Source organism: Lygodium microphyllum, chromosome 9, assembly GCF_053477565.2.
Source record: "Lygodium microphyllum isolate KBCC chromosome 9, Lygodium_microphyllum_v1.1.10, whole genome shotgun sequence".
Lineage (NCBI taxonomy): Eukaryota > Viridiplantae > Streptophyta > Polypodiopsida > Schizaeales > Lygodiaceae > Lygodium > Lygodium microphyllum.
The window spans coordinates 33,807,699-33,832,107 of record NC_141143.1 but is presented as its reverse complement, the minus strand read 5'-3'; the positions used below and the strand labels follow the sequence as shown (position 1 = coordinate 33,832,107).

Below are 24,409 nucleotides of genomic sequence, written 5' to 3'. Positions count from 1 at the left end.
TGGACAAAAATATGGTATCCTTGTCTCCTCTGCTTTTGAGAGAGTAGAGTTCATTTTGTGGTTCTCCCCTCCTATTTAGCTGAAATCTTCAAACCCTGACAAGTTTTGGTAGTCCCAATGGCCCATATTAACTAATAAAAGCTGTCAAAACCTCTGACAAAGACATCAAAAAGTTAAGCTAATTAAGATCGTTTTGAAAATTAAGAGAATTTTCAAAGCTCTTAGCGCATGTAATATTTTTAATTTGTTTCATTGACCTCTCTCTTTAGGTTTCTTTCTCTGCACATTGTCTGCATACTTGTCGTCTTTTACATGGCGCGCACAAGGCATCCTTCTCATTCCATAAACTCTTGCACCATATGTATAGCAAGAGTGCAAATGGAGAACGGGAGCCCAAAACATTTACTATAAATGATTGGGTTACAATGCTACCATCTTGTAGGGGCTCTCATAGAGTGAAAAAAACAAAACAAGGGGATATCAAATATCATTGGAAGGGACATATCTTTGTCTTCAAATCCACACCTCAAGGCTGGTTTGCTTTGGTGCAACATGTTTACATGGCTAGATATATGCACTTGGCTCCATGGGAATGTTTTTCCCAGCAAGCACATTGTAAGTTTGAGTTGTAATGTTTACATGAGTATATGGTTTTGTTTGAAGCATATGCTAAATAATGGATTGTTGGTTGTAGATATCTTTCCATCAATAAGTTTCGGGTGGCAACCTGTGGAGAGCCTCAATGGAACATTCCATGCCATTCATAAATAATTTTCAGACATTGTTTATGGTGATCAGACCACGAGCTTTTTTAATGAAAGTGAAATTTTTGTGTATTATGCACAATATGTGGTTCCTTCAAGAGCAGGTGTGCATGGATACCTTGAAGATTTGCAGTTACCAAGCCTCTCATCTTTGGATTGGGAGATGCCTGATGAAGCAACAATGGAGAGTTTTAAACTCAAGATTGCGATTGCTCAAGATTTTCAAAAGGCTATGACTCCTGGAAGGATCTTGAGAAGAGTACGCTTATTGTGGTTTTTACCCTTGCATGTTTTTGTAGCTTGCTTTAAAAAAACATGTTTACAACAGATGAAGGTTTCATGGCTAAATAGAAAATTTTCAGAGGAAGATTTGGACAAAATTTTAGGTCTATGTTGGAAAGTCAAGGAATTTGACAACAAAGGTGACTTTATGAGGTGTAGTGTGTGCCCTCAATCATTGGGTTTATCCTATAATATAACTTAACAATCTCTTATCATAGGTTTTGATTACAGAAGACACAAAACTTAGATTGGGTGCTTGGGTTCCTTTAGATTCAAATATTGCTTATAAGACATTGAAACTTACAGTGCAAGTTACCGCACAAGAAGTAAAGGAGGTGAACATTACTTCAAAGTGGAGTCTTAAGGATGTAAGAGACACCTTGGAGTTTCTAGAGAATGTTACTATTGGATATAAGTTCAAGGTAAATGATGCTGTAATTGGAAAAAGAGCTGAGAGCTCTATATCATATATGAGTTGTTTGCCTCCTAGTATTGTGAGTTTCGGACCATAAATATGCATGTATAAATAATTTTGAATCTTTCTTTTGCTCACAAATATTGTTGCTAGAAACATGGAATTATACACATTGATAAGTACTATTTAAAAAAATCTTGGTATAAGCTTTGCAGTGATTCTATGAATAACAAATCGTCATTTGTGGGCCAAAATGATTTCATTATATCATGAGTTAAAAAATTGCAGTACAATTTAATAGGAAATACTTGGTACAAGCTTTATAATTCTCTATGATTCTATGAACAAAAAATCGCCTTTCATGGGTAAGATCAAAATGACATATCATTACATTTTGGGTTAGAATATTGCACTACAGATTTATACACAAGGGGACTGTTACTTCAGTACAAATAGACAAACTCGTAATTATAAGGTTATTCTTCTCTCTTTGATCTTTGGCTTCTCCATCCTTGGGCTCTTCTTTAGCTTCTCCTTGATCTATATCTTCTCCATCCTTAAGACTTCTCTCTTTCTTTGGAAAAGTTGCTTCATCTTCCATACTTTCATTCGTCATCACTAGTTTCCTCTTAGTAGTAGGTGTTTTCCTTTGGTTGCTCGAAGAACTCAATTACCTCAGGCACTCTCTTCTCCTTGGGCTTTAGAGGGGATGGACTAAATTTCAATGGAGAAAGCTTAGGCATGCCCTTCATTTTGGGCCCCTTTTGTTTGGACCTTGGAAACTTCTTTTTCTTGGTGGTTGCCATTTTCTTGCCTTTGGCCTTCGTTGTTGCCTATCGTTTGGAATTTTTAGCTGGGAGAGGGGAATCTGGGTCCACCGGTGTAATTGCCCTATCTAAAACTAGTTCAATACACCTCTCCCCTGTATCCACCACATGTATGACTCAGGGTAGTCTTTGCACTGTAACAAAGCACACAAGTTATTTGAAGTAGCAAGAGACTTTCACTATAAAAAGTATAAAGCATAGGAAACTTACATTCACCCCCTCTACATTCAGTAACTTTGAATCTATAATAATCAAAGCATTTGAAACCACTCTCCAGCCACAACTATGTATGCCATTTTGCAATGGGACCTCTTGAAGCAAAAACTTGAAAGGTCTCTGAGGATCAAAAATGCTTTGAAAGCTAGTGTCCAAGTGGGTAGTAAAAAGTCTAGCAACATTGCACATATTAACTTATTAGCAAATACTATAAACTTTATCCAATAAAAGATAAAATAAAGAGTGTTTATTGACAATACATCTTTGATTGGCCATGGATTCCTAAAAGAGAATTCATAAAAATGACCTCTCTTGTAGGAATGTCGATATAGATTAGGCTCTAATGTCCTCTACGAACCAAAACACAAGTGAGAAACAACCTTAAAGACAAATAATCAAGAGATAGAACGTTGAAGAAAGTACCTTTCAATATATGGAAAAAAAATATGATGCTTGTGACACTATCGAAGTCCTTAAATAACCTTGCAATATTTGAATCAGATTTTGAAAAAAAATCCAGAGAGAGAAGTGGATCAATAACAAATATACCCTTAGCAATATCAATGCTAAGAGAAGCAACATATGCCCTATATACAAAGTAAAGAATGAATAAGAGAATGAGTGCAATATAAAGACCCTTGGAAAATTCTTTATAAATAAAGAGAAGAAAAAGACCTTACCTCAAACAACAAAAAACTACTGAATCTATTAGTTGAGAATCCTTTTTCTCAAATAGGATCTTATTCTCTAGAGAAATGCTAAGGTAGTCTTCTTTCTCATGACTAATAGAAACATTTACGACCATTTGGCCATACACTTTGCCCATCCTCTCGTAGTTCACTAGGCCAAGATACAAAATCTTTCTCTTCTAGATCCGATCCTCATTTTCTATTACCTCTTTCCTTTTCTCCTCCAAGACAACCTCATGCTCACTTGCAATCCTTGTAGGATACAAATGGGTAACCTCTTCAATCTTGGGTGCTGATGGCTCTTTTTGTTTTCTCCTGGGTGGAACATTGAAGATTTCAAATGTCTTTTTATCAATTGATGGAAGAGGCTTCAAAACCTTTTCAAACCTATATCTAAGTCAGGTAACCATACTAAAGTCTTTCATTAATGTAATTCAATGTGCATGGGTAGGTGCAATATAAGCATCATAGGGCAGACAACTGCCATCTCTTGTTGAGGTCATCCATAGAAGCAATAGAGGACAACCTATCGGATATTACCAGTCTAAAAAATACAGCCTTAGGAATGAGGTGACTAGTTGACTTTTGAGCTTTCCTGATCTCTGCAAAACATCTATGCATGTAAAACCATCTTGAACTTCTCTTTTTCCTCACACGGGCTTCCTTGGGAACCTGAGAGTGAGTAGAAGCTGAGGGCTCAAACTTACCAGATAACTTCTCTGTGGATTCACCTGAACAAACTTTACCAGCTAGTGTAATAGGAACAACAATTTCTTCAACTATCTCCTCAATAGTTAGCTCAGGAACTTCTTGAGAAGATTTCTTCACCAAGACCTTCCTTGCAGTTTTTTTTGTCTTGGCCATTGAAATCCACACGGCGTGATAAGGAAGCTAAACACGAAGAGAACTGACTCTCATCGTTCCGTAACAAAGACTAGATGGAAGCCTTGAACTCCTCCTCACTTCGCAATAAAGGCTAGACCAACACAATAGATTGAATTTGAGTTTTTTCTTTGCCCTAATTGCTTTGTATTGGAGGATTCCGACGCAACGCGAATGCATGAGTTCTTCGATTGCAGTGCAGTGAAGTCCAATATGACGCGATATGAAGATTGTTGCAAAAAATTTGAAGTATAATATCATGTTGTTTCAAATAACTAAGCACTATACAACGCGATGAAGGTTCTTGTTTAAGTTGTTGAAGTAGTCTATCGCATTGTTTCGGACAAGTCAGCAGCTCTATCAGTTGGATACCTTGGACCTACAGCACCTTTGTAGGTCGGATAAGTCAGAATTGTTGGACGAATGGTAGTCGTGACGTAACATGAGAAATCACATTCGTGCCAACTGAGAAAATCTTATATACTCGCGGGTGGTGATTTCCATGTGTCATGTTCTCATTGGCCATTTGATTAGGGTTTCTCGAATGTTCCTTGTTCCCCCTCGCACCTATTTATTAAGGCCACCCAAAATTTTCATGCACTTTTCTTCTCCATTTCCTCACACATCCAAGGTCTCCGACACTGTCTTCGTTACCCCCTCCATCAACCCCTACATCACCCCTCTGTCTCCTTGTTCATCACCGACACCCCCTCCATCACCCTCTACGTCACCCCCTGCATCACCCCCTCTGTCACCCCCTGCATCCATACTCTGCCTTCAATATCCAAGTTGCCCCCTCCATCCATACTCCGTCACCCCCTCCATCAAGGTCATCCACTGTAGGCACAATAATATCATGTCGTATTTCTAGCTTGTCCTATTGCTAACTTGTCCTACTCTCGAAAAAGCGGCGCAATATTGGGGTTTGGATATTCTGAAAGGCTCCTATTCGCCGTGTCTATTCCTAACTAATCCAACACAGAGTGAGTGCACCACTTCAAGAGGCTCATACCTTGATATTCGAGTTGTATAGGCAAGCAGTCTAGGGCTATTGAATCTCAAGAAGATGTCAGAGATGTCACACACATGTCTGCCTCCACATCTATGAAGAGGAAAAGAGTCCTTGAGCCCACAATGACAAAGGAGTTAGTTGCCTCGGATGTTTCAATAACATCTCGTATGTTTGTGAAAATTGAAGGTTCAAGCAAGGATCCAAAGAAGGGAAAGGCTTCAAAGTCTCCTGTGAGGATCCCAAGGCTGTCTCAAATTATAAATGTCATAGCCTCTGAGAAGCTTATGGATGTTGTCATAGAAAACAATATTGACATTGGTTTCTATCCAACAGCTAGGGAGATTTTCAATCCAGAGTGGGACCGTGATCAAGTTCTTAATTTCTCAAATGACTTTATCAAGGAATATTTTGCAGAGTTTGAAGAGTTGGCATATCCTGTTGTTTAGTTGGATTCCAAGGAGTATGTTCACACCCCAGTTGGAAGGTGAGGCAACACTGAGAAGTCCTTGTTTACCAAGAAATGTGATTATCATTGTCTTGATAGAATTTATGCTCCTGAGTTATGTTGTTTACACCCAAAAAAATGCAAGCTTATGCTTAAGTCTAGTGCATTCATTGTATTTGCCCTTGTGAAATACTCTCTAAGATATGATGAAAATCATAAAGAAACCTCAAAATTATCTAGTTGTTGCCTTCTTAAAGAGATTTTAGATGAAGTTGATGTTGAGGAACAACTAGACACCCGGATGGAAGCATTAGTTGCAAAGGACCTGGATGTTGCTAAATTTCAAAGAAGAGACAGTAATTCAAGAGACCACTATAGAGGTTGATGAGCCATCTGACACTCCTTCAAGCCTTATTGTTCCATCATTGCCTACTTTCCCAATTAAAGACAAGGAGTACATATTATTGTCTGATCTCCAAATTCTTTTCAATTTGAGAGAAGATTATTGCTTGGCAGTTATTGCAGAGGCATTTGTAGATGCAAAAGGCATAGTGGACGTTGAAAATGAGTCCAAGTAGAACTTACTTAAATTAGATACTCAAATGTTTGATGATAAGTTTATAAATGCATCAAATGCTTTTTCCCTATGTTTAAGCAAGGTTAAAGATGCTAAGAGAGAGTTACATGCTGTTGACAAAGAGTTTGACCAATTTGAAGAGAAGCTTGGAGTCTCCAATTTCAGAAGGGAGGAGTCAGAATATGTAAAGGAGCTCAAGGATGCCAAGGAGACATCAATTAGCTTATGGAATCACAAACTTGAGAGTGATGAAAATCAAATGGTAATGCATTCTTTTGTTTTTGTGGAACCACATACATATTTTCATTTTTTTAATTCTAACTATTGCTTTTACAGTTGGAGATTGTAGATGAGGATAATTTCTTAGGAAGAGCCAAAGGATCGAGAGTTGGTGGTAGTTCCCTAAAGGATGTTGCATTTGGGCATTATATATCAAATATTAATCCCAATATTCTGTTGGTTTTGCATTGTACTTTCTCAAAGGAGGCCTCATGGCCAATTGTCTATGTTAAAGCACTTACAAGGATTCTTGGATACTCAGGTTTGTAGTACAATGCACACAAAGTTATGTTTTTGGAAAAGACAACAGTCATCTGAATATTTGGTTATGGTCCCAGCTTCTCTGCCTCCAAGGCTAGACACTTCTTGGCATACTCATCTTATGTTTTAGCAGCAAACAAAATAGATATCAAATCCATAGCTGGATACAAGAGAAGAAAGTTTTTACGTTATAGAGGAAAAATGCATGAGGAGGATGAGGATGTAAAGGCTCTTGAAAGCTAGGCGTGTATATAATATTTTGAAAATAGTATCGGTATTTTATATTCCACTACATTTATTGTGTTCTTGATCTTTGAAGTTGTCTTCGAAAAACCCAATTGAATAACTCTTGAAGGGCATTGGTTTTTGTAGCTCCTCCTCCATGTCTAGTGCTCCGAAAGAAACACATATGTGATTGGTAGTGAGATTTCTCCATACCGTGGCTACTGTAAGTTACTAGGCGCCCTTGCTCTTTCACAAAATAAGGCCCACGAACAAGAAGAATATGATGTGACAACCCAACAAGCAATAACTAGTTTAAATCATTAAACCTTGTTTTCAAAGCAAAAAGGTTAAAATTTCCCATAGAGACATCTGCTAAGACCTCTCTTGTTTTCCCTAAGGCTATTGGATTCTTTCTTAGGTGAACTTGACCTCTATGAAAACCCATTTTTGACAGTAAAGCCTCACATTTATCAATGCAGTCGTCTAACAAAGATACTGGTTTTATTGAATATGCATAGTCAAGATGCAATCTAAGCAACTTATCAATTATTCTAATCTCTACATGTAATGTACAAATATGAACGTTCCTTAGAGAGATTGAAAGAATAGGATCCCACAAGCCATCCACATTTTTAAACTTGCTCAAATCTATAGAGTTCTAAGTCGGGGTTCTTCTTGCTGGCCGCAAAGTACTCCATTCTTTGGATCCCAAACTCTCCATGCAATAAATACAAGGATATTTTTCATTGGCCCCATTACTTAATCCAAGCATACATTTGATACTTTTTAAGTCAACACTCATATGCCATTCAACATTAAAACTACCAACACCATTGACTATCAACATTTCACCGTCACTTTGAGACATTATAATATCATGAATACATGTATGAGAGAATAACCATTTGAAGATTTCATGACTTTCAGTTGGTACTTGGGCCACAACAATCCACCAAAGCTCCATCTCAGATTGTATCTTAAACTGTTGTTCTTGCCCGCTACCAGTACTGTAATCCAATGCCCTGTTCACGATACAGATGCTGACTCTTTCTATCTTTTGTTCCTTTTGAATCTATGCTTCATCCAATTTTAGTGTGAACTTCAAAATACCACCACATTCTTGGACAGTAAATTTATACACATGGACCATCTCAATCTAGGCTCTTTTAAGATCAATCCAAATATTATTAAATGTGTTGTATTCAAAAAAGGCTTTTGTTTTATGTTTTTCATAGGGCATAGATCCTTCTATATGAATATACTCTCCAAAAACATTTGGAATCCTACGATCCATAGCTGTCCTAGCAATTGAAACTACAAAAGGCCAAGGCAAACCAAATGCACTTATTCTATGATATTTAAGATTTGTAAACCACAATTTAGAGAGAGCACGATAACCTCTATGTGATTGATACCCATACTGTCACATGTCTCCACTATTTCATTTGGTTTAACTGTTCCTTTTAAATCTTTCACTAACTCTTTTAGAGTTTGGCTTCTCAAGTCTACATTTTCAAGTGATTTAAGAATCCTTATAATGTCCTTCTTTGTCATGGTTTCTTTAATAAGCTTAATCCTCTCATCATTCTCTCGAATATTAATACCTGAAATATTAGATACACATCTCTTTGTAAGATTTAGTCTCATTTTCTTCACCCGACTACACAAGTCCATTATATTTTTAAGTGGTCTTTTTCTCTGTCTAAATCCTATTGGAGTTTCTTTCAATCGCAATAATTTTTCTTGCAATGACTTATTAGAGTTTTCTAGATTATTAACCTTGTCCATTAGCTCAGAAATAGTTTTTTGTGCCAATGTTAATGCTTCCTTCCTTTCATGCATTTGTTCCCTAAATGTAAAAGATGCAGAATATAATCTCATGCAATAGCCAAGCATCCCATCACAACCATCTCCAACCTATCTTATGAATTTGTGAATATTGTAAAAAGGAGGATATTTACTTGTAGAAGGGTTTGGAGGATAATTATTTCCATACATCCATAAGTCTATAAGCTTCTTTCCTTGTAATTGCAACCTGTTAGCTTCATCCTTGTCCAACAATGCTCGATGGTGTATACTCCTCCAAGATGAATAGACTGGATCTAACTAAATAGTAAGTTTATACTTGCATGGTGGGGCTGTGCTTATATTGCTAGAAGAGGTTCTGGTAAACATTTTGGTAGGGAACCCTAAACCGGGCAACAATATCACAGAGAAGGAAATAGAACCACAGGAAAGAGAGGTGCAAAAAATCATAGTCGAGGAATAAACTAGCAGCATCTTTTGGTGTGAAAATTCAAAAATACAAGATTTTGCCATTTCCAAGAGAATACAACTGAAAAGGTGTCACTCAACGTCCATTAAAGATTGAAGATATTTAATACCTGCGACCTCTTTAATGAATCATACATTCTCTCATTAATCACGTTCAAGCAGCCAAATTTTGAGAGTTTTTCTCTTCTAAACATCTTTTGATTAGCAACTTAATCATTTTCTTACGAGTGCCATTTTGAAATGTTTTTGGCCCTAATGCCTTTTGGCCAATGGATAATCATATACAATGTCTAACCCATAATCTTGGTAAATCATAATATTCCTCCAGGCTCACAACTGAGAGGAGCCATGTCATTCTTAGTTTGTTAATTCTGGCATAAGGTGAAGAATATGGACTTCTATCTCTAACCTCTTATTGAGGAGATTTAACTATTATGGATAAGTGTTCTGGTAAGGGACATGAGCAAGCATGTTGATCACTGAAGAAATGTATTGGTTCAAGGGATATTAATGTGGACAATGCATGTCTTTCCTCGATATGAAGAATGCTCATGTATATATCACATGCCTTGTGGGGATACTGGAATACTTCATGTTAATTAGCAATGGAATTTTAATTATTCAAATTATGACATGCTAAGCTTTTAAACTATGCAAGCCTTGCAATAAGTCACTATTATGATTGCCCTATGTGTGAATGAATATTAAATGCACGAAGGTTGTGGACTTTCAAGAGGATTTTTTATGAAGAATATCAAGTATTTGTTCCAGAGCGGTATGAGCTTCACTCTTCTTTCTTTTAGAAGACCACCAAACCACATGACAACAATGGATCGGAAAGACCCATTAGATGCAAGGTGGTGAGATATTGTCAAATGGAGTGAAATTTTTTTCTATTTTCTACACATTTGTAAGAGAGGGGGATTTAATAATGGGGAAATACTAGCTACAATGACTGGTATATAAGGTGTTAGGGACTTGATTTTTGGACCATTAGATTATAATACAAGTCTCCTTTCACCTTCATCTCCTTCTCCAAGCTCTCATGGCTTCTTCCTCTCTCTTTCTGTCTTTCTCTCTCCTTTTCTAGTCTTTCTCTCTCCTTGTCACTCTCTTTCTCTCTCTTCTTGCAGTCTTTCTCTCTCTTCTACACCCTCTCTCTCTCTCTCCTCTTCTTCTCTTTCTCCTATCCTCTTCATGAAAAGTGGTATCAAAGCTTCTCAGGATCTTGATCCAGTTAGTCATATTTCATTTAGTTTCTCCTTTTCAGTCACACTGATTTAAGAGCCACAGGTACACAGGTACAAACATGACATGGAGTAGCAGTGCAATTATCAAGAAATTTTGGACCAAAAGGACTGCAGGTCTGGAGCATTAATGGAGTCTTGGACAAAGTTTGGAGGCTACAACACCACATTTAGCACGTCGTGGGTCATTTTTGGCCAATTTTGAAGGTATTTTCCTAAAAGACAGTGGTAAATGGAGTAGAAGATGGTAAAGTCCTGGATACTTTTCACGAAGAGTCTTCTCTCTCTTCATTCTCAAGCTTCAGCCAAGCTTCCATGGAGAAAAACCAGTTAGGATCTTTTCCCTCCCATCTCCATTGATCAAAAGGCTTCTACCAGAGCCTCCTAGGGACCTAAGAGCTTAAGTCTCCATGCTCTAAGCTTTTCATAGAGTACTCTTATGGCTCATAGGCCATAATTTTATCATTTTATCTGCGCCTGAAGTTCTCAGATCACCTTGCATTGAACTACAAGGGGAGCTGCAGAAGGGCTGCTACCCCAAGAAGAAGGTCGCCCTAAGGCCAAAGCCCCCTGCTGTTGTCGAGAAGAATGGCTCCAAGTTGTAGCCTCTTGTAATTACCTCCTGATAGCTTTGGCTTCTAGAAGCTTCAGTTCTGAATTTGGAACAAGTGGGGTAGCAACATAACCACTACGAAGATCTTCCCTAACATATGTAGGAGCATAATCACGGGCATACAGAGTTGCCATAGGCAGTGTTGGAGCTACAACTGGGGGAAATGGAGCTCGAACCTGACACATTACTACATGCTTGCTGGGATCGACTCCTACAGAGGTGGTACATGAACATCTCGGGACAAGGGAGTGTGTATCCATACTACAGACCCCTCTCCTTGCTGGTTCGGAGTGTAATAGGTATTTTCCATGTACTACGGGCCAACCATATCATCATAGCCTAAAGAACTCCCTGCAGTTACAACTAGGGTGATTGTTGCAAAACTTGGATCACTGGCAACAAAACTACCATAGCCAAAAAGCACCACTGCATGAGGGGCATTACCAATAGCTGTGCTTGGTTTAAACTGAAGAGGGTACTTCATTGATCCAATAAGAGGATAGCCATGAGCACCAGAAGCATAAGTGCTACCAGGGGCCTAAGGATAGCCAATGTTTCCAGTATAGTTATGCTGGTGTGGAGTATGCACGTATGCATAACGAGGTGGGACAAACTGGTATCCAAATATGTTGGTGGGGTATGGTGAAATTGTGAGTCCCGCAGGTTGTGCATATGCATAAGGTGGCTATGCCATTGCTAATGATGTTGTGTGTGTGACGGTTGGAGTTGGTGACAACTCTTGATATGAAGAAAGGGATTGCCCAGTCATTAAGGTGGCATTATTACTACTGAGCAAAACTCAGGTGGCTCAAAATAAGGGCCTTCAGTTTCAAGCAAAATGACTTCAACCAGAGATTTTGTTTGCCCCAATTAAAGCAGTACCTTATCCCTCTTAATATTGAACAATGCGAAAATGGCATTGTGAAGATCATGATCTTCCAAAGGAGGAAGAATGCAAGGCCATTCTAGGCCCACACATTCACTACCAGTTTCATCTTTGGGTTCCAATATTTCAAAATGAGATTGATGTGTCAGCTTTTTTAATCTCACTCAAGACAACTTGTTCATGCACTGAATCTTGATAAGGATTGGCCATTTTTGGAACCTGTAGACGAAACTAGTCTTTTTCTTCCTGCATCTTTTGCATTTTAGATGTAGGACGAGGGCCACCCACTAATGGCAACAAAGATGAGGTAGAAAGTGTTTGATCATTGCTACTAAACTCATCTGCTGCATCACGATGCACATGTTGTAACAACGGAAGAGACTTTCGTGCTGAAAGGATTGACTTGGCCATTTCAGATGTACTTCTTTGGGTATCATCAACCAGCTTTGGAGACTTGAAATAATGCAGATGAAAACCTTGCTGCCAGAATGTGGAGTCCTCAATTGCAATAGAACTGTTGGCATAAAAGAACATCTCACCAAAAGGGTCATCAAGGATTTCCTCATGTAGCCACATATCCAGGGATTCCACTAAAGGTTGTATACTGCCAGCAAAAAGCATAAGTAAAGTGCCATAAACAGAGATTACTCTTCACTTGAAGGAAGATCAACTTGAGTACCATGATTAGAGAGTTCCCACTTTTGCAAAACAAATGCAAGTAGCAGAGGCAACTGGGTTGTGGGATGGGTTTATTTCAAAACCTCAGTCCATGCTGCCTATCTCGTCTCAGGCCACCTGCACTTGCTTCTAGAATTGTTTATTGAAGCTCAAGCTTTCCTAAATTTTGATCAACTACAGTAAAATTTAGGATAGTCTTGAGGCCTTGCATTATACCTCTTGAAGGGGGTGTTGCAATCTGGCCCTGTGAGAAGAGCTGAATAAAAAGTGCTACATTGATTGGTTCCATGTGGAGGGGATCAACCCTAGGAGGAAATCATAGTTGTATGCAATAGCAGAGTCATTCTCCATATATAGGACCCTATAGGGACATCAGACTACTGGCCAACACTGATTGCAGAAGAAGTTGCAAGCAACAAAAGGGACATTTGTTGATAGAAGCAAAGTTTTTCTTCTCCATGTCCAGGTTCGTTGGCAATTTAACAACAACAATATCAACTTCTATAGGGTGCTCATCTATCACGGTTGAAGGCATCCATTGTTGTGAGATATAACGTGCTAAGACAAATTGTTGCAAATAATGATATGAATGAGTATTCATTTTCTTCACCTGCAATTTTTTGTGGCAACTCCACCACTGAGAGATGTTTCTCAGGCACAATCTGCAGCAAGTTGATGGAAGCTTTACAACGGTCAATACAGGAGAAGAGACATATTTGTGTTTTGTTTATTGTATTGTTGTTGTTTTGACAATTCTCAATTATTAGTTTGGATTGGATTTTGAAAAGGCATTGACATATATCTTAGAATGCCAGTCATATGGATGGGTTTAGCTTGTCACCTGGCTTGGAGTCTCATGTACAAGTGGTGCTACATATTGTGCAGTTGCTGCTTTAAAGTTGATGGGATGTATGGTACCTGATCCAGTGTCTGGAATGTTGGCATCAACTGTTTTGAATGTGAATGGCCTTATAAAATGAAATAGTCACAGTAGGAGGTTTCCAAGGAACGATAAACAAGTCATACGATACTTGCTATGCATTCTGGGTTGGAGGAGTACTCAATCTTCTTGGAGTTGGGCATCTGCAGGACACCAATGCATTGTGTGCCTTTTTATTAAGATATCAAAGTGAGTTTGGTGGTTTAGCAATTATTCGAGGGAAGTACCAGATTTGCTGCATGCTTATTATGGCCTCTATAGGTTCATCTTGCTTGGAGAACCAAGCTTGAAAAGTTTATGTTGGAGCTAGGTATCTAAATTACAACACCCCCCTCTAGAGATAGCTGTACTTCCATGTCTATTTGGGTTGCATCAAGGACAGGGATCTCAAGCTACTTAGACACTATTGCATGCATTTTAGACTTTGACTGAAAAGATTGTCATGTTTAGACAAAGGACATGCTAATGGCTTCAATGATTCCAAGGAAGAGATGAACCAACTGCTACTAGAGGCATCAATGCTGATATTAGTAGTTGATATAGCTTATTGACACAATTCACCTTGCGGAAGACAAGAACAGAAATAGAGAAGTTATGCAGCCTTGCTGATGCTCATCAAACAAGAATATTTTGAAAGAAACTTGACTACAATGGCAACTGAGATCAATAGCTCCAACTCTAGTGAACAAAGTTGGCTTTAAACATGGGCTAATATTGACAAACTTGGAGCTTTAATTGATCCGTATATTTCTCTTATGAAGGCAAATAGAGAAAAATAAGCAAGACTTGAATCGAGTATGGATTCTCATCACCCTGAGTATTATCACCAGCATGATGAGTATTATGGTCATGAAGAGTATTCTCATGGGCATTATGCACCCGATGACTATGCTTATGGCCAACATGTATATGCTGATGGTACACACTATAATCTGCATGCATCTTATGAATATGGACAACGGGAACATGCAATTGAACATGAGCAGTATGCAAGTACAGCTGGACAACATGTTAATGCTTATAGATATAATGTACCATGTCATAATGTAGAGTATCATTCCGTTGAACCTTGGCGGCAAAATGGCTATTATGGGAAACATGCTGATGCTTATGAGCATCCACCTCTTCAGCAACATAGTCATGATTATACATGTAAACCTCTCTTAATTGAGCAGCCCAGCTCTTATGGACGTGACAATAATGGTCATGTTTATCAATACCCTTATAGCTTTGATCAGCAACAAGTTCATAGCTACTATGGTATCCTATATCCCAATCAGTTCATACCTCATGATTACCCAAATGTAATGATGAGTTCTTTTCCAAGTGCTGATGATGAAGAAGAGAGCAATGAGCAAGTTGAACAACAAAATTGGGCTAATGAGAAACATGATCAACAAGAAGATGAGCAAGAAGACCAAGAAGATGTACAAGAAGGGAACAATGAAGAGCAAGATGTACAAGCTGATGGCATCTTCGTTGATGAATCACATGAGGCACTCATAGATGTAGATGGTTATGCTGAAGGTTTTAGACTCTTGGAGAAACCTCACGATGATATTCTTGAGCATAAGTTTACACTTAATCAAGGTTTACAACAACATTGAGTGCATTTGATAATGAGTACCTTGACCATGGCTATGATGATTGTTGGCACATGTCCGATGATGATATAATACATGATTTGGGCATACATGAATATGAAGATGGCATTGTGCTTCCCTATGATCCGAGAGATTATGGATGTGATCATGGACTTGATTATGGGGATACTTCATTGTATCCATTTGATCCGGGATGATTGGAGTATGTGGTTGATGGGCATTCTCTTCTCTTGGACAATCATTATGACAGAATACCTTTTGATCCTAGAGGTTAATGGATTGCTTGGGATCTCATTTAGACCAGCATCCATCTTTTTGGTAGACTCTTTTGGCTAAAGATTAGTTATCTATGGCCATATTTTAGTGCAGGGAAGATTGCAAACAACTCACAATTTTACACCAGATTTTTCTCTGAACTTTGAACAGCCAAACCCAACCTACATGGGATGAAAGCACTTACCAAGAGCTCCACTTTGATGTGTAGCATGCCTCGATCATAGTCTCCTACAAAAAGTTATGAAAGATTTACTACAGTAGGGCCCTGTAGTAAACATCTTGCTGTCCCCACTGTCTGTAGCTCACATTTACTCAAGATACTTAGGTCAAAATTCATTTTTATAATTTCCCAATAAGGCCCATGTATCGTACATACCCCAATGACCCATCATACACAATAATACCTCTTCATTCATTTGTATACCCCTGTAATAATGCAGCAGAGTAGTACTCTGATATGCTCCTGCCCAGTTATCATAAGTGCCCAAATTGTTTTTTAGGGCAAAAACCTTCAGGTGGGGATGGAATGTAAGAGCGGGGAATTTAATAATGGGGAAATACTAGCTACATTGGCTGGTATATAAGGTGTTAGGGACTTGATTTTTGGACCATCAGATTATAATACAAGTCTTCTTTCATCTTCATCTCCTTCTCCAATCTCTCATGGCTTCTTCCTCTCTCTTTCTATCTTTCTCTCTCCTTTTCTAGTATTTTTCTCTCCTTGTCACTCTCTTTCTCTCTCTTCCTACAGTCTTTCTCTCTCTTTTGCACCCTCTCTCTCTCCTCTTCTTCTCTTTCTCCTATCCTCTTCATGACAACATTATGGAGCCCTAAGAGGAACACCAAGAAAATGGGGAATCTATTGCAAGAAAATCTATATTCTATCATTAACAAGCATGTTTTTCATATTTTATATGACCACAACAAGGAAAATAACACCAATATTCTCAAATCTTCATGCAACTTTATATAACAATTCCCCCATGGATTTATCACAACAAAACTTCAACACAATCTTCATATTCTTCAACAAAATAACAAGAGAACACAAAGAAATGTTTCACTTTGAATGGAAATCATCACATTGCATTCATCTTCAATAGTTGCATAGTCTTCATAGTCTTTCTCACAATCTTACTCATAGATACATTGTTTTGCATGAAAAATTAGCTATCTTTCACTCTCTGTCTCTCTCATACACACACTCTCTCAATAGTACAATGGTATAATAAATAATAATAATCCATAAACCCTCTTTGGTTGTGGATACCCCTCCCAAGAGGTATGACTACTATGAAAGGTCACAAGAGCCACTACAATGCCCTTTCACAGCTCAACAGTCTCCTTGTCACTTCAGTCTTTACTTGAGTCTTTAGCAGCTACTTCTTCCACTTATTTGAGCTATTTTGAACTTGTACTTATCTCTTTACAAGGTTAGAAAACTTCCCCAAGCTACACATCCATCCTACATAACACTTACAGAGGCATATAGAATATAATAGAATAGAGGCAAAGGCTCTATAGAAGCTCAACACAAGGTCTACAATACCATACAAAATGTCATTAGAAACCATTTAGCTAAATTAAAACCATTCAAAACCATCAAGAATCATTCAATAATCTTCCAAACACTTTCAAACTCCATCAATCATCATTCCATCCTCTCATACAAAAAGAAAAAAGAACAATAGAAGCTTAATAGAACCAATCAGATACTATCATGACATCAACAGAACATGTTAGAACATCGTATCTCTATAAAAAACATCATGAGCTTCTCAAACCTAATCACCCTTATCCAAAACATTCTCAAGCACTTACAAATCAATCAATCAACATACAAAATCAATAAAAATCAACCATTCAATCCATAAAAATCAGCAAAAAAAAAAGTCATTTCAATAGTCATCATATCCCCACATTTAATTAGGGAGCGTCCTCACGACCTAGAAAAAAGAGAATACAAGTTCAAAATATAGCTCATCTTGATCTTCCACAATATCTTCAAGAAACACCATCCAAGCATGACCCCATCTTATAACCTTTATCTAATAAAGAAGTACAACGAAAGAAAAATACCTTTATCCATTAACACAGCTTTGAAATAGAAAAGCATGACAAACTTTTAAAGGATATAAGAGGTTTGTTTCACAATAAGCATCCATCCATCAAATAGAATCACAAACCACCATCAATCAACTTTTCAATCAACTCCATGCAAGAAGGATAAAACACCACATATACACCATAGAACATACACAAAACTCACATAGACACAAGATAATGTAATCTAAATGGTACGTGCTCCCAAAAAATGAAGAGCAAATAGAAAAATTTTCATTCAAAGGATCAATACATCTAAAAGAGTGTCCCCAGGCTATGTAAGGTAAAGATATTTTTTCTTAAACTTCACACTCAACTTGAGACATTCTAGACTCTTGTTCTCATCCATAAAATATAGAGACACATCTTAGAGAAAGTGTAAACAACACATCCTTTCCAACAAGATGATAAACATGGTAGGAAAATATTGTGCAAAATAATATAGGACATCCATTTGAGCAACAATCACATCCTCATTGGGATTAATCATCAAGATTGAAATACTCTTTCAAGTATTCATGTGAGACTGCTGGTGTATAAAAGCAAGATACCAATAAAAATGAGACACCAAGTGTATCAAAGTATCCTCAGAATAAGCATGTGCTCTAGCAAATTGAAGATAAGAAGTAGAACATTGTGCAGAAGTATCCTAGGAGAACCAGAAATGATAGGCCAATTAAACACTGGTCCTATCAAAGAATCATTCAATGTCCACTGCTCTCAATGGAGGATATCATTGTTATACCCACGAGTATCCATGTAGAGGCAAGTGCAAGCTCTACCGCCAAGACCCACGGATCACTTATTGTTCAAGCATTTCAAGCGAGCACTAACGGCGGCTACCTCTCACATAGCCGATGTGCTATCCCTCTCTATGAGTATAGTGAGCTTATCTTGATGCCCGATTGAGTTGTTTCCTCTCTTAAGCACTCCAATAGCTCCACGATTCTTGATGCAAGCTCAAGCATCCTCAAACCTCCACCTCCAAGCTCCATCCTCCATAGCCGCACGTGAGATAAGAGAAGAGAAGGGAAGAGGACAGAAAAAGAAGAGAGGAGATAGTGGAGAGCTTCACCTCCTTGATCCCTCACCCTCACACCCTCACACACTCACTCCCTCACACTCTCACACTCCCTCCCTCAAGCACACACAAGCAAGCAAAGAGAAGAGAAGGAGAGAAGAAGAGAGTCCACTTTGCCACACACCAAAAGAATGAGCTCTCATTTATCTTTTGAACTTTATATACAAAGCCCTAAATCCCATTTGGGTGGTCATCCCCTTATCCCCTTTTTTACATGGCCGGCCGTGGCCTAGGCCCTTTTTCCCATTGTCTTCCTATCTTCCTAGCTTCCTTCCTACCGCCATCTACTTTTACAATTTGTACGAGTGAGAGCCCGCACTCTTAAAATAAAGCATGGTATGCCTTGCGCTCTTTTACAAAAGTATTGACTTGTGATTTTTCTTGTGCGTCTTTCTCCTTGATTTAGGACTTTTTAGCACTTCTTATGTTTCCATATTTTTCTTGGTGCGCCTTCGTCTTCCATTTCACTTTTGCCTTGGCCTTGTCCTCTGCTTTAGAGTTTCTTTATTTTTCACCTTGTTCATCTGACGGTTAACACTACCCTCCTCCTTGACGATTTCCAGTCCCATGGCACTTGCGAGTGGTGAGGGGGATGGTGGTGCTCGGTGGCCAAGGGTGCCATGAGGTTGTGGACATACCATGTTGAGGGTGTGTTGGAGGGATTTCTGGAACTGGAAGGCTCTTGACATTGGAATAAGCCTTGGTATTGAAGGGATTTATGGACTTATTGGAGGGATTTATGGAATTGAAAGGCCTTGGCATTGTATTCTAGGTTAATGTTAAAAAAGAGTGGGGAGAGGTGGGCTTCCTCAGCTATTGGCTTTTGTGTAAGCAGAAAACTAATGATCCTAAGGTAATTACCAAAGGTTATGAAGGCTAGGTTTGGGCAAGAAGAGAAATCCTCAAGGAAGCGATTAATAGAAGGGCACAAGTCCCCTAGTCTAAAGGTCATGGATTCCTCAAGAATTGCTACATTGACATTGTAGATCTTCAAAAAGTCATAACTCCCATGCACCCTCCTATCATAATCCACTCTATGTCTACAATGGTAGGGCATGTATGCTGGATCATTCCGTTCTTCTTGTAGCATGCCGCAAAAGCCATCCATGCATCAAAATTTGTGTCCCAAATCCTCCTTCGCCACTTTGGCTGCGTCTCATAGCCTTGGACGGTTTTGGGAACTTGATAGACCTTGTCCTGCTAGTAGTTTGTGGGCTCCCACCTCCATTGTGTGATGATGATGCTCCGCTCTTCAACCCATTAGTTCACTAGAGTATTGCCCAAATGAATGATTCCTTCCACCACTTCCAAGGGTAAGACTCGGTTTATGGCCCATGGGTAGAGGAAGGAGAACTTGAAGGGTCGAGATTGGAGCTCTTGTTGTTGCCAGATAGTCAGCTCCTGTGGCCAATTAATGGGGTGGTGATCCTTGTGTGGTGGCATGGGCTCATCAGGAAGCTATTGTGGCTGTACATGTGCCCTCTATTGGGCTTGCTCCACAAGTTCATGTCTTCTTATTCTTGCAGTAATAATGCGCTCAGGAACCTGGGTACCCTCTGGCTCTTCTGAGGGTAGAGTAGGTAAGGGAAGACTAGCCTCCCTGATTTGCAGTTCTTCTTTGAATGCTTGCTCAAGGTCAAGCCCTTCCTCATGTCTTGCTCCATAGAGATTTGGATTGGGGGTGGGTGGGGCTACTCTTGTTCCTCTAATCCAAGTTCCTTGAGCTCATCGATGGAGAGGCTGGCTTGTCGCAAGTAGCTATGTTGCTACTCCTTGGTTATGCTCGTGCCAGTTGGAAGTGTGCACTCTTGCAATCCATATCTTAAAGCTCTGGTTGTGAGTTCCAGCTTCCTCCTCATTCTCTCCATCACGTCCTTGCCTTCAACTTGTGTGACATGAAGCACAGTGCTAAAAAAGGCTTGCCTCTGCGTGTTGGAGCATGCTTCAATGGCCTCATCTCTGGACTCTACAAGCACCCTCTCACATTCTAATACTACCAAGTGCTCTATCAGTCCCTGTACTCTTTTAAGGTTGCATTCCTTCCACTGCTATACCTTTTCTTCCATTTTTTCGTTACCCCTCTCCATCTCCTGACACAACATCATTACCACCTATTGCTACTCACTCTAGATTTCCATCATTTGGGTCTTCTCTTTATACCGATGGATTAGCTACTCCTCGACTACCCTCCTACCTTGCTATGCCAGAGAGTACTGTTGGTAGGCTTCTATGATCTGTTTTGATAGATCTTTAATGGTTTGCCCACAACTTTCAAGCTCTGCCCAGTGCATCTTCCTTTCAATCATGGCCATGGGCATTAGTGCCTCCACCTCCTCCCTAGTGTTCTTCAGGTTGTCTTGTTGGCTTCTTGTGGCTTTGTTGATGGCCTTGTCCCTCATTTCTGACATGGCTTCTATTTCTCTCTCCAGCCTTCCTTGCTCTTCCATTGTGGTCCACAACTAGAATACCAGGGCATCCTCCTGTTCTTGGCGTCATTCTTTTGGTGTCTGGTCTCCTTCTTACGGGGGTTTCTTGTAGTTCTACATGCATAGCTTCCACCTATGCCATTCTGGAGCTCAACTGTTGGAGCTCAACATGTTGTTGGATGAGCCACTTGTGGTCCCGTTGCTCCACCACTAAGTCTTGGGCTTCATTCTCTAGTCTTTGCCTTAGGCGAATTTCATTTTCTTGAGCCTTCTTTTCTTGGGCACTAAGTTGCTCTTTCAAGCTCCAAATTTCTTTTTGATGCTCAGAGGCTTGTCGTGTCATCACTAGTCGTAGGGCCACGAGAACCTCTCTTTCAGCCTCCAACTCCATAGCAGCAGCCTTCTTCTCTTCCTTGGCCCTCTCTAGTTGGGCTAGGAGTTTAGCCGCATAGGCATCATAGTTTGCAATCGGGGTCATAGTTGGCAGTGTTGTGGTGGATGCTTCCAACTTTTGCCGCTTGGGGTCCTGCTTGGACTTGGTATCCACTGCACACAACCTTTTGGCTCCTACCCCTAGTGCCATTTCTCATACTTTTGTGACTAGGAACTACATCATGGACATGAGCTAAGTGGTGTCTATGGTAGATGATGCTGACTCTTGTGTGGTGGAGGTGGTGGTGGAAAGTTGAGGTGTGAGGGTCAAAGGGAGGGAGTGCAACAGGGCCTTGCCCTTTCCCGCTATTACTGAGGCTACTTCAGCACTGCCTCTTGGTTTGCCTTCATGCCGTGGGCTCAAAGTGACCATGTCTTCATCTTCCTTTCTTTATAGCTCTTTTGCCTCTTTCTTGGCTCTTCTCTTTCTCTCATCTTTGACCCTCTTGGACTCTTTTTGGGCCTTCCTCAACTCGGTCCATTCCTCCCTTGTTATCGTTTATTTTGTCTCCTTCTACAGCTTTGATGGGGTTCCTCTCGTCTGTGCCTTTGGCTCTCCCTGGTCGGGACTACATCTCCTACTCTTCCTTAACACTTATAGTCCTTTCGATTGACTGCACCTGTTCACAGTGAAGCAGTTAGTTAGGTTATTTTCCTACTCCCTCTCCACCTTCCTCTGTGTCCTTCAAGGCCTCCTGGATGATGGCCGTTAGGATCCCATCAAACTTAATGGTGGATGCTTTGGAGGAGGACATCTTTAGAGTTGATCTTGCTATGGAGGTTAGGGAGAATTTTCTCCTCCTATTATCGTTCTACTAGTGATCAAAGCTTTTGCTGAGCTTTCAATAGTTTTGGGCACAAAGACATTCCAATCTAACTTATCTAGGGATCTTGCTACAATGCTCTCCAACAACGGCACCCCGATTCTATTCATAAGGGCATTGTACCTTTGACTGGAGAAGAGAGTATGGACCATCTTTGCTTGCAGCTTGATCTCAAGATTTGGAATAACTACTAAACCTATCCCATCCATTGTGCATATGGCAACCTTGTTCATCCTTAGCATATTGTACACGTCCCTCTTTGGGCGTCATTAAGTCCTGCTAGTAAATCCTAGGGCCTTATCCACCACCTCAGGGCTCAATCTCACCTCTACTTGGTTGGCTTCTTCCCTTTTTCTGATTGTCACCATGCCACAATTCCTTTCGCATTGAAGCTCCTCAGAAACTCTTTGCATTTTTCGTAGTTGCCAACCTTTTCTACGTACTTCTGTAGGCTACACTAGTCCACGAGTCATTTTATGGGTGGCTCTTCCATGATGATGTCCTCTAGGTTCATGGCATGCTTGAATGTGAACTAGCTGTAGCCCCTCGTTTCTATCGTCAAGCCATACTTAGCTTGCTCTTTGTCCGTGAACGGAAGCTTGCTGCCTTTATCTTGCCCTGCCATTTTAGGTTCATGTCATATATCATGGTTCACCATTAGTATTCCTAAGATATTTTCTTGCTAGAAAATAAACAGGAATTGATCATGCTTTTATGGAAAAAAGAACATGCTTTAAGCAAAAAAAAGAATTTCCCCGAGCTATTCTATTAATTTCCAAGATCTTATGTCACTTTTCCTTGATTTCACCTTTCTTCACCTTTACCCCCTCCCCCCTCGAGAATGAGAAGAATCCTTCTTAGGATTGGACATGGGAGAGGAAATACAGTTGAGCACCATAGGGTGCTATTTACTTGGGCATTAGCCAATTATAGAAATCAGGGTTGTACTTCAATTGGGCATGACAATCAAGATTACAAGGGCTAATGCATACTTGGGTAATGTAAGTCAGGACATCGGTTAAAAAGTCACCCGAGTTGATGCGGCTAGCCACATGTAGCTCTTCTTTCATAAGGATACGATCAATGTAAGGATGGTCCAAGACCTAGTTCTCTAGGTGTTTGGATTGAGTGGTGGCCAAGACCCTAAACGAGGTTGGGGCCACATAAGTCGGGTCATACTCAATTGTTTTGATGGCACGTTGCTGCTCAGCATTAGTCATTATTTGGCAACAATGTTTCTCCCATTGGAGACATAGGTTACCCCATTTTTGCATGAACGAGGAGTGAGAGTCAACGAGGCGAGTAAGTTCCTCAATGTCCACAGTTGATGTAGGCCTTTGGGGCTTGTGGTAGGATGTTATTAATCGTCTAATGAACGTGTGCTCTTTTGATATTTCACCATTATCGATCAACTCCTTTGAGACTTTGGGGGATGTTATGGTTATAAACTCGTATTCTTCCCAAGTGCAGGATAAGGAACGAACCTTGGCGGTAAGGGGTTCATCAAGCAAGCCAAGGTCAAGTATTTCATAGTTCTTAGCGAATGTGGTGAAGGTGGTAATCACAAGCTTGATGCAAGTTACCAAGTCATCTCCCGTATTCTCTGCAAGGTCCTTGGTGATTTTTAGAAATGAACGTCGCTCGTAGGAAGGCCTAAGACCTGCTGGTGGTTGAGGTGGAAGGGAGCTAGACACTAATGGATCGAGGGGGGAATCGTGTGATAGTGGTGTGTCTACGGGTAGTTCTTTAGCCTGGTCGGAGGGACCGATGTGGCTTTGGGGTACTGAGGGTGACGTCAGGGGCACAGATGGTGCTTTTCCCGCCTCATGTTAAACCGCTGGGGTGCAAAGCTCTCCAGACTTAAATGATTTCGGGGTGTCACATGTCTATGTGGTTTGATAGGTTGGTTGGGGTTTTTTGACTGCAGCCATCACGGGTTTTGTAGTCTTGGCTACTCGAGTTTTCTAGGTGTTCACTGCATTAGCAAGAGCGTGGCTTCTTAGAGATGGGGGGAAAGTGATGGGTGTGGTTGGACCATGCTTCTAGAATGTTTCTTCTTGGGTGCCCATATCCAGATGTTGCCTTGTAGTATCCTTGAGCTTGCAACAGATCTTTGGGGATCCACCGCGGCTTGACTTTGCACCTATGTTG

The 24,409-nt window shown here is 39.9% G+C and overlaps 1 pseudogene; it reads left to right on the top strand.

Moving 5' to 3' along the window:
* The first annotated feature begins 13,216 nt into the window (after positions 1-13,216).
* On the top strand, positions 13,217-13,822 carry LOC148030933 (geranylgeranyl transferase type-1 subunit beta pseudogene; annotated as a pseudogene).
* Positions 13,823-24,409: the final 10,587 nt, after the last annotated feature.